We start from the raw sequence: 10,274 nt of genomic DNA, 5'->3' as shown, positions 1-10,274 counted from the left end.
TTCAGCAGGTCTCCGTGCTGCACACCAGGTGGCCGCGCACAACCTAAAGACACAAAAACAGGTGAAAGAATGAGTGGCCTGAATGACAGAAGCTCTTCAGGGTTTGATTTCTGAACCAGACAAAAATAAGATCTGAAGATTCTTCCTTTGGTTCTGGTCTGGACTCATGACTATTTTCTGTTTATGTAAGGAACTACCAGCCAAATTGAAGTCCCAAACCATATTTAAATAATGTATGGTAACAAATTAATTATCAATGGTACGCAAGTAAACTCAGAAGAGCCGAGCCTTTCTCTAGACAGGATATGTAGCATCTTAGTTTTCAACTGATGCATGGCTTCCATGTATTTCAGGACTCTGGGGAAACAAGGACCATTTATCTCGTATGTGGCCTGGTTCTGTGAAGACTGATATACCAACATTATGCCAAACAAACATACTGTTTGTGATCTCTAACAGTGTTTCCTACGGTTGGTTCCATCACAGTCTACTTAGAGAACCCTGACAATAGGTTTCAATAGACAATAGTGACTCTAAAATGTAGCGTTACATTAATGTGATACTGCTGTTCTATCATTACACTGACATAAACCATTGGCTGGTCTCCTCCACAGGCAGCTGCTACTGGGTCAAACAACTTTTTACTGGGGAACTCTATCAAGTTGACAGGTGGAGCTGATAATTAAAGCTCAGAGGTATCGTTACTTGAAACTAGGCTGCATTTTACACAGGCATTGTATCAACATGACAAGCTGGGTGGAGACAGCCATGGTGTGCAGTACAGAGAATACCTCAGTGGATCAAAACATCACCAGGAACTTCACACAGATCTAATTTCTCTCGATTATCTCCTGCTCATTACACTGTCTTCATTACATGCTAGCATCGGGTCCCTCGGTCTGGTGGCGAGACAGGATCTTTAGTGAGGTTTATTTACATGGCTCTAATGACACACTTGAAGCTCAAAGCTAGCCAGTAAAGACAGGATGAGGCAGAAGACCTAAAGTTAATTGTTCTTTGATCCACTTTCCCATCTATGATGTATCACTGTCACACCAGACTGTGTCTGCTTTAGTGTTGCATTGCAGCGTGAGAGTAAATGATCTGTATCTGTGCTGCACTCCCACAGCTCCAAACACTATCCACACACATGCTAATATACACATACATTTGGAGCTGCCATCTGGCACGAACACAGCATCTAAATCCAGCAGACCTGACATAACATTGTAACACCTGTGTAAACGGAGACACAACAGCAGGAGGCTGACTTTACTTTATGGATCTTAAGGACTAAGTGAAGTTCTGTGGAAATCATAGATACAAACCCTCTGTGAAGTGGTTATGCAAGAATTTGGGCTTGGCTTCAGCAGAGCTATTTCCAGTGCTAACTTTGAACACTTAAAACCCCTTTGGGCCTTTATACAGAAATGAAGTCTGTCACTATATGTTAAAGATTTTCAATAATTTATCCGTAGATCTGCTTGTATAAATAGAACTATACCATGTGCAGCAATTCTTCTCAGTAAGCATACACCCTGATAACAAAGAACATGAATAATGCCATCAACACTAACAAACATATGGCTCATTATTTAATTCTAGTACTGTTACAAAATCATATTGGCAGTGGTTTAGTGCAGCACCTTGTCATTTGCTTGACAAAAACAAACACCAACACCAGGAACTGCCACTTTGTCGAGCCTCTTTGTGTGTTTTGAGATAGAAAGAGCGACCATTTCACCAGCAGTGCCTCTAACATCCTCTTATCTCTGGGGAGAGATGTCACTCTAAGCTGGCAGTACAAGATTAAATGCAAACACTCAAATGTGCGAGTGCCTACTCACTCACTGTCTCTCGCATACACACAGATGCAAAGTCAACACCCACAAATGAAGACACCCCCAGGACTGAGCTGTGTGATACCAAAGGATGTGTTATTAAATTTGGCTGGGGACAGATTTGGTGTGTGTGCTCATGAAGCACTAAATGGAACAAAACACTGAGTTGTCATAGGGTTATCATAGAAATACTGTCAAACTACAGTTATAATGCAGCAGTAGAGATTGGAAGTCTCTTAAATCACTTACTGATTAATTTATTGATTTACTAATCAATTAACTGTTATAGCTTATAATGTTATCTTTAACAGAGATTTAATAAAGAACACAACATTGAAATATTTGCCATTATAAATGTCTTGATTAAAAAATAAAGCAACTATTTAAATTAAAATCAAAATTCCACATCTCTGTATATCACAGAATTATATTTTGATTAACTAAGTGGTTTAGCTGTGGTATGTAGTGTTGTACCCGGTACTTTTTACCATTGCTAACTCTGAGAGACGAGGCAGTCCAAGTAACTTCAAAACAGTGCTGATTTATTCCATGAACACAGGTAAAAATTAACATTACACGCTCAGGCATCTTGCACCTCCGACCTTCATGCAGGCAGATGAAAGATGAAAGACCCTGAACCAAACATTTCTAATACATAAAGTATCTAACCAATATCTATCTGACTAAAAATACCTAACAGTAGACAGCAACATTTGCAGGGCCAAGTCTTATTGCCTTGGCAGTGATTACCCAGTGTTCAGCCACGACTCAAGTTGAACATCTAATAGGATATAACATGCACACGATTTCTCCCTCAAACTCATCCATGCTCTTGATCGACACATAACAACACGATCTGCACACCCACATTTTAGGCACCGTGTGGCGCCATGACCTGAGCAGTTGTTCACTGAACTGCTTCAGGGTAACTAAAGGCCTGGTGAGGCAGAGATGCTGTTAATGGAGGTGGTAAAGGTGATGAATTGTTGACCCCAGGCTGGGAGGCAGCAGAGCACAAAAAGGCTTAAGGGGGCAGTTTGGGACGATAGCTTTCAGCCAACACCCGCCGTTATGAGCTTTTGTGGAGCACTGCAAGGCAGTCAGCAGAACCGCAGAAGACTGATGAGTGTTAATGGTATTCATCATCTTCAGCTTTTAAACTGCTTTCTTTTCTGCAGGATTGTCACAGAGATTAAGGAAAATGTAAACACAAATTCATGAGACCATTTAAGTATGCAGATTGATGATTTTCCTAAATAACATCTGATGCAAAACACTGCATACCACATATTCAAAACATGGCCCATGCCAATACCCAAAAGCCTTTCACTAAGAAAAGCTTCCTCGACACTCAGTGATTAGAACAGAGGACATATAAACATACCGGCTGACAAAAAACTGGGGAGGGAGACATAGACAAGAACAGAGACTGAGCTCTATCTGGGAGTACATATAGCACAATCCGACTTTAAGAGTGTTCTCCTTAATAAAGATTTTTCATTACACAATTGGAAAAGCAGTTTTTTTTTTTGCAGCTTTAAGAAAATCCACTGTTGTTTATGTTGCTGTTGAACTCCAAAGAAACCTTCCTTCATTACAATGAGGTAAGAACGCCTTCAGGTATCAGGCTAACACAGTGGAGGGTTAATTCTCAGAGACAGATCATGTAACAGAGGTCGCTGAATTCAGGTCAGTCTACAAGAACTATGAGGTTGGTAGAATATCCATTTAGAAACCCGCAGTCCTTTCAGAAGCTCAGCAGGCTTGGCTCTGCCACTTATGCCTGGAAAACCGTGCAACCCAGTACAAACCAGCTACACTGATCATCTGAGTTTTCCACTTACACGAGTACTTGCAATACTTACACAGGCTGACTGTCTGGTTAGATGGTGTCAGAACATTCTCCTACAAGCCTTTACCTGCCATTTAACACACAGCCAGGTACACTATCACAGCATGTGGAAGAGCAGTTAAAGGTGTTTTAAAACCAGCATAAGACTGTTGCTAATTGGACTGTACTAACTAAAACACCTTAGGAAAGAAAACAAATGTTAATTTCATATAGTAATAATAATAACTCTGGACTGGCATAGATATTTCTTTTTAAAGTAGCCATAAACGTATAGATATTTTATATCAATATACTGCAAAATATTCATTTCAGCAGTTTTTCAAACAAATATGCTAAATATTTTCTGGTTCAAGCTTTTAAAATGTGACAACTTGCTGGAAAATTGCTTTGTCACATATGTTATGTGATAATGATAAAATAATACTTAGCCGCAGCCCTACACTGTACATTGCACATTAACATGAACGCTAAAGATAGACAGAGATAGTTACAAATGCACACACTTTCTTTGCACACTATATCCCTTGAATCAGACAACTTAAACCTGTCATGGCCCTAAAAGAGAAAAACAGAGAAAGATAAAGAAATTTCAAAAATAGTAGAAGAAATCTGACCTGACTTGACTCTTTCTCTCATGGGATTACGCTTGTCAGAGGAAGTCAGAGCCTTCTTTAGAACACCAGTAACTTCAAATAATTGAGCTTAGCTAAGAAACAAAAATGTTTTTGTAAATTACCAAAGAGACAGATGAAGACTAAAAATAGTTGAGATTGAATGATAAGTTGAAAAAAACCCCACTACTGACAGGAAAATGTACTCATCATCAGATACATAAGCAGAAAGAGAGGAGGAGGGGAGAAAATGTCAGTATCATGGAGCACTGTGGCCCCAAGCAATTACAAACCAAAAAGAGACATGTCTTGGCAGGTCGACCAATAGTTCTGTATGCAAGGGAGAGGCTCTGTACAACAACAATGGGAAGAGGAGGCAGCAGTCAGCTACAGTACATACTGTACCACACTGGGGGCTGGGCTAGCACAAACGGAGACACACTGTTAAAGGAAAGAATGAATGCCTAGTCCGGTATCCAGAGATGGTGGAGTCGTTCAGACATAAAACCTTGCTGTCTCTCCCTTTTCCATCACCTTCTCAGCCTAGATTGAATACTGTCTTTGAAAACACAAACGGGGGGGGGGGGGGAGGATTTATAACAGCCCAGAGTGGACTGCAGCACACCATGTTTTGTGCTTATGAGGAAGAGAATGAGTCACAGCTAAATGCAAGCTGTTCTCCCACTGCTCTGATGTTCAGAGTTAGCTCGAGAGAACGGGACTGTCAGAAACACTGAAAACAATAATGACTAAAACAGAGTCACAAGTGCCTTGTGAAAACTACATTAAGTAGTGAGTACATGAATTCAAAAATTACACAAATGTCCAATACATCTGCTTCTAAAGATGTGTCAGGGATCATCCCATGTTTGCTTTCAATATCCACATAAGACTTAAGAGTATTAAGTTTTGGAATTTGCCATACTGAGTTAAAGTGGACATATGAAAAGGTTAAACTATTAAGAAATCTTCTGGGCACATAACTGTAAACTTATAAGGGAGTTTATTTGCCAAAGGGCTGGAGAAATCCTTGCGTTGTAGTGGGAAGACTGGACCTGGAAATAGCAGACTGCTTATCCCAGTGTTCAGTGCCTTAAGGCTGTGCCACAGGAGACTCAGGCCACTGTGGGGAGGGGGTGGGGGGGCCCAGCCTTGTTCTGAAGTGCCTGCCTGGCTGTGAATATCTCCTCTTCACCATCTGTTACCAGTGGCACTCACCTGCTAAGAGCTTTGGGGGGGGGGGGCAAGGGTTTTAGACTTCTTTGCCCACGCAAATTAAAAATCTAATTATGCTCCATTACAAGCTGGGAGCACTCTAAAGCAGATCAGACACCGATGACTTCTGCCACCAGCTGTTTGGTCGCTTTAAAGAACAATAAAGCCATTAAAAGAGGATGTGTTTTCCACTGTGCGTGTGCGTGTGTGCGCATTTGTGCGTGTCTGGAAGCAGGGGAATTTGTGTGTGCTAAGCGGGGCTGTGTGCTGGATTAAGTGAAAGACTGAGAGGGTGATGATGCTCTCTTTGGCCTAGTGAATATGTTTTTGTTGCTTTATTGGCCTCTCTCCAAGTCTTCTTCTGTTGTTTTTGATGATGTTGCTGTCATTTTGGCAACAGGAGCATTTTGTTTTTGCCATGTTCCAACTAATCCACTGGATTTTTCACCAAGCTGTTGTTATTAGAGTGCAGACCTCATGGTGTAATAGTATTGTAAAGAATTAAGAGGGCTCCCCATCATTTCTGCCACTGGTGGACTGTAGTGGTTCAAAAAGACAGAGAGGCTATTTCATTTACTTTAGAGTTTGTTTTTTTTTTTGTTTTTTTTTACATTATTGGACAGGCGACAGTGAACAATATGACAAGAAAAATGGAGAGAGAAGATGGTGGTTTATCACAAATCTCCTTAACTGCAATCAAACTGGGGACACAAATCATACATGCCTTAAGGGAAAAATATATTGTGCACATTTGTGCGTCTGCTAAGATCTAGTGACATAATTTCCCTCGGCTCCGCAATGGCCTGCGCATAAGCCAACAATTTTTGTCTGCACAGACTGTCCACTCAGCAAAAAGCCTCGACTGTATGTTTCACAATGCTCGGAAAACGTCGGCTAATGCGGTCAGAAGACACCTTCAAATCGAAGTATGAATAGGAACACGTGCGAGTTCCTTCTTTGTAATCTACAAAACAGCATGTTGGCTAAAAAAAAAAAAAAAAGTCCAATCATGTGCAACTGCAAAATGACATACAAAGTGTGTACATGAGTAAAAAGTACGTTTCAGGAAGTCACTTTTATCCTTTCTCACACACACAGAAACATCAGAGCTTTCAGCTAGAGACAACACAGTATAAGGTGACACAGCTTAGTACACTGACATGGGTGGGTGACACAGGACCGTAACATGGGACTCTTAATATCTGGGTAAGCGATACTAACAGTGTCATGTTCTACTGTGAGTGGGTGAGAAGTAACACTGACGCGTACACATACACATGCAGTCCTGTTTGTTCCTGCTCGTTTTCTGCTTTCAGACTACTCATAATAGACCAGTTCAGAGAGAAAGATAAAAAGAACAAAAGCACATTTTGTTGAACAAGGGTAAAGGTTATGGGAAAGAAAATGAGAAAAAAAAAAGAGTGTAAAAAGGTGGACTTGTATTACTGTATGGTAGAAAGAGTGCAGAGCAAAACAGAAACCTCAAAGTATGAAAAACTAATTCTCCAAAAAGCCCTGTTGTTCTGTCTCCAGGGCCTCCTGGGGATACCGGAGGGACCTAACTGGGAAGAGGAAGAGAACACGGAGGTAGTGTGAGGGTGGTGTCGATATGTTTATACAAATGCCTGAGTACACACAGATACAGGCAGGCAGTTTACTCACCATACAAGTGTAAGTTGCAAATGTCCCAGGGTGCCTTTGTAAACATTTGGCTTGTGCTGCTCACTGATATCCATCTATGTGTTGTGTGAATGGTTAGGGGCACAGTGTATGAATCAGTGTCAGTGGACACCCATTTCATCACCACACACACACACACAAAGGCCAGCCAATGTCCATATTGTACACTGGAGTCAACAGTGTAATTTCCACAATAAACAGGAAATTTGCCAGAAAACATGGCTACAGCTGTGGGTTTCCAAAAAAAGCCTTTCCAGAGAACCACTCTTCCTGCAGCTATAACACACAGAAACAAACACATATACTGCACGGACCCAGGGTGAAGGAAGTCTCTCAAGTGACAGAAACATCCTCTCTCCCCCCACCCATTCCATCCCCTGCTGTTCCAATGCATTTAGCATGCCACGTGTGCTGCGATTACACCCCATTGTCCCCACTCACTGAGGCATGGGGAGACAATGGCGGATTTAAGCAGCGTGCCTCCGAAAAGAAAAACAGACAACTTTGCATTTGAAGGGTTAAATATGCATGAGAGGCCTAAGCGGGTAAAGGCAAAGGCAAAGGGGTGGGGGAGTAGCACCATTATGTGACCCTCTTGCCAACCCTAAGATACAAGCACACATACACATACACTTTCTGCCTTTGAGTAACAGATGGATGGATATTAGTGGAGAGGAACACTAAGCTCCCCCCCTTCTCTTTTCTATCACCCTCACTCCAAAAGACAGCTGGGAGGCACACATTCCTTCTTCTCAGCTTTCAGAGGAAAACAAAAGAGTGTGCAGGACCCCTCCTACCCACACGTGCATGTGTTCATATGTACACACATAAAGCCTGATGTCCATCATCACTCTAATGAAGCCCAACCGGACTGATACAACAACTGCTCAAGCAAGTCATCAAGACAGTTAACAAATGGCAGAAGCCCCTGTGACACATGTAGCCTACTCTGTCATTTGTTGTTAGAGCATCCTGTAATTTTGGGTGGGTTCTTACATGCCAACATACTTTATGTTGGGTAGACAATATAGGTCAACGCAGACATTTTCTTAACATAAACTACAGTTGTAATCATAAGGTGAAGCTGACATTGCTGTAACTATTAATCTCTGGTAAGGTCACACCGTGGACAATCCACACATGTTATGATAAATCCAACTGGCTACACTGTAAACTGGATCAACCTTAGGCCTAGGAGTTATTGCTGCTGGATAACACCTAGGCCTAATTCAAACTGATGCATTTGCAAGAATACTGAAACCTAACTTTTTTTTCAATAAAATAAGTTAGGAAGGTGCAAAAACTAGATACTAGATGAGGGAAATTTCCTTGTCAGTTGCAAGTCAAGTGAGAGCGTTTGCAATTGTTAGGTATTTTTAGTCAGATAGATACTTTATGTATTAGAAATGTTTAGTGGAGAGAGGATGTCTAGTTAGACTGTTAAATGCTTAGTCATGCTTATGAGTTTCTACAGGGTACATCTGGTCAAGGATAACTAGAGAGAAGAGTTGATGACTGTCAGCAGACAGAGTGTTTAATATTATTATTATGACGTGTATAACTGTAGCCTTAGCCATAATATGTTCTTATGTTTAAGACACGACATGTTACTAGAGGTCGTGAGAATGTTTTTAGTTACACACCACTTAACCAACAGACACACACACACACATTGATTTGCTTCATGCTTTGACTACTGCTATGGCCAGCTGCAAAGCTGGCAACAGAGACGTCTTGGTTGACGTTTCTGTGTAGTATGGGGCTAGCCCAACCGAGGGGATATAATGTATAGGCCTGGTGGGTTCAGGGTCTTTCATCTTACATCTGCCTGCGAGCAGGTTGGAGGTGCAAGATACCTGAGCGTGTAATGTTAATTTTACCTGTGATCCTTTGAATAAATCAGCACTGTTTTGAAGTTACTTGGACTGTCTCGTCTCTCAGAGTTAGCAATGGTAAGAAGAACCAAAGAGTCTTACAGCAATAAACTACTGTTTATCATCATGATACAAAGCACAGTTTATATTACTGGCTAGACCTACAACACAGTTTGTGTACACAAACAAACACATATGAAAAAGGCTGTTATCATCCAAAGCCCAGATGGGACTGCTGCCAGCATTAAGAGCAAAGTCATTTTGCCCACACTTTCTATTAATTTTTAGCTGTGTGAACAATTAAGTGTGAAAAGAAGCACAGCAATTAAAAAACAGACAATATAGCTATTTGCTTACATATACTGAAATAAATGTTTAAAAGTCCTCAAGGCTTGAGTCACAAATTATATTTTTGTAACTTACTTGGCACATTTGAAAATAACCCTGAAACCTGTGACTCAAGCCCAGCTGACATCTATAGTAACAATGCCTTAAAAACAGCCCACACATACAAACCCAAGCTGTCAAAGAGAACGTTTAAACCAGCTGTTGCCTATCAACAGAATGTTCATCAAGTTTAGCCAATTATTTTAGTCATTTATCAATCACAAGCTGATGGCAGCTTTACAAATGCCAACTGTTGCTATCGTTTTGCAGTTTCTTCTCATCATAAAGTGATCATTTTGGATTTGCGTAGGTTCTGATGGCACTTTTTGTCAATGCTTTTCAAATTGAATATAAAGTCAAAGATTAATTTATATGCACTGTTCAATACAACTAGATAATCAAATAACCACGGAGAAGGTGTACAGAGACATACACGCTTCTCATAAATCCTGACACAATTATCCAAATGGACTCCAGTGAAGCCTATACAGAGACCTTCACCTTTGGCTACTGTTTTTATTACGGAAGATGTTTACACATGATGTAATAAAGACAGAGGGCATTCGAGTGGAGCTAAACCAACTAGCCACTAAATATCTCAACAATCCATCTAATGGACTGGGACTGGGCAGGAAAGGGACTGGGCAGTACAAAAGAAAAACAGGAAATAATCAGAAGTACACAAGAAACATTGAATGTTAACTGTTGTATCCGGTACTTTTTACCATACGGACTCTGAGAGACGAGGCGGTCCAAGTAACTACAAAACAGTGCTGATTTATTCCATGAACACAGGTAAAAATTAACATTACAC

General features: G+C 40.8%; 1 long non-coding RNA gene across 1 annotated transcript in view; it reads right to left on the bottom strand.

Moving 5' to 3' along the window:
* Positions 1-10,274, bottom strand: part of LOC109962277 (uncharacterized) — a 26,461-nt gene continuing 16,187 nt past the window's right edge. The window contains exon 3 of the long non-coding RNA XR_002275237.1: positions 1-43. This is a non-coding gene — a long non-coding RNA (uncharacterized LOC109962277). The remainder of the gene's footprint in view (positions 44-10,274) is intronic.

The sequence above is a fragment of the Monopterus albus genome, unplaced genomic scaffold (assembly GCF_001952655.1).
Source record: "Monopterus albus unplaced genomic scaffold, M_albus_1.0 scaffold63.1, whole genome shotgun sequence".
NCBI lineage: Eukaryota > Metazoa > Chordata > Actinopteri > Synbranchiformes > Synbranchidae > Monopterus > Monopterus albus.
The sequence above is the reverse complement of the archived record's forward strand: the minus strand, read 5'-3'. Positions and strand labels throughout refer to the sequence as shown.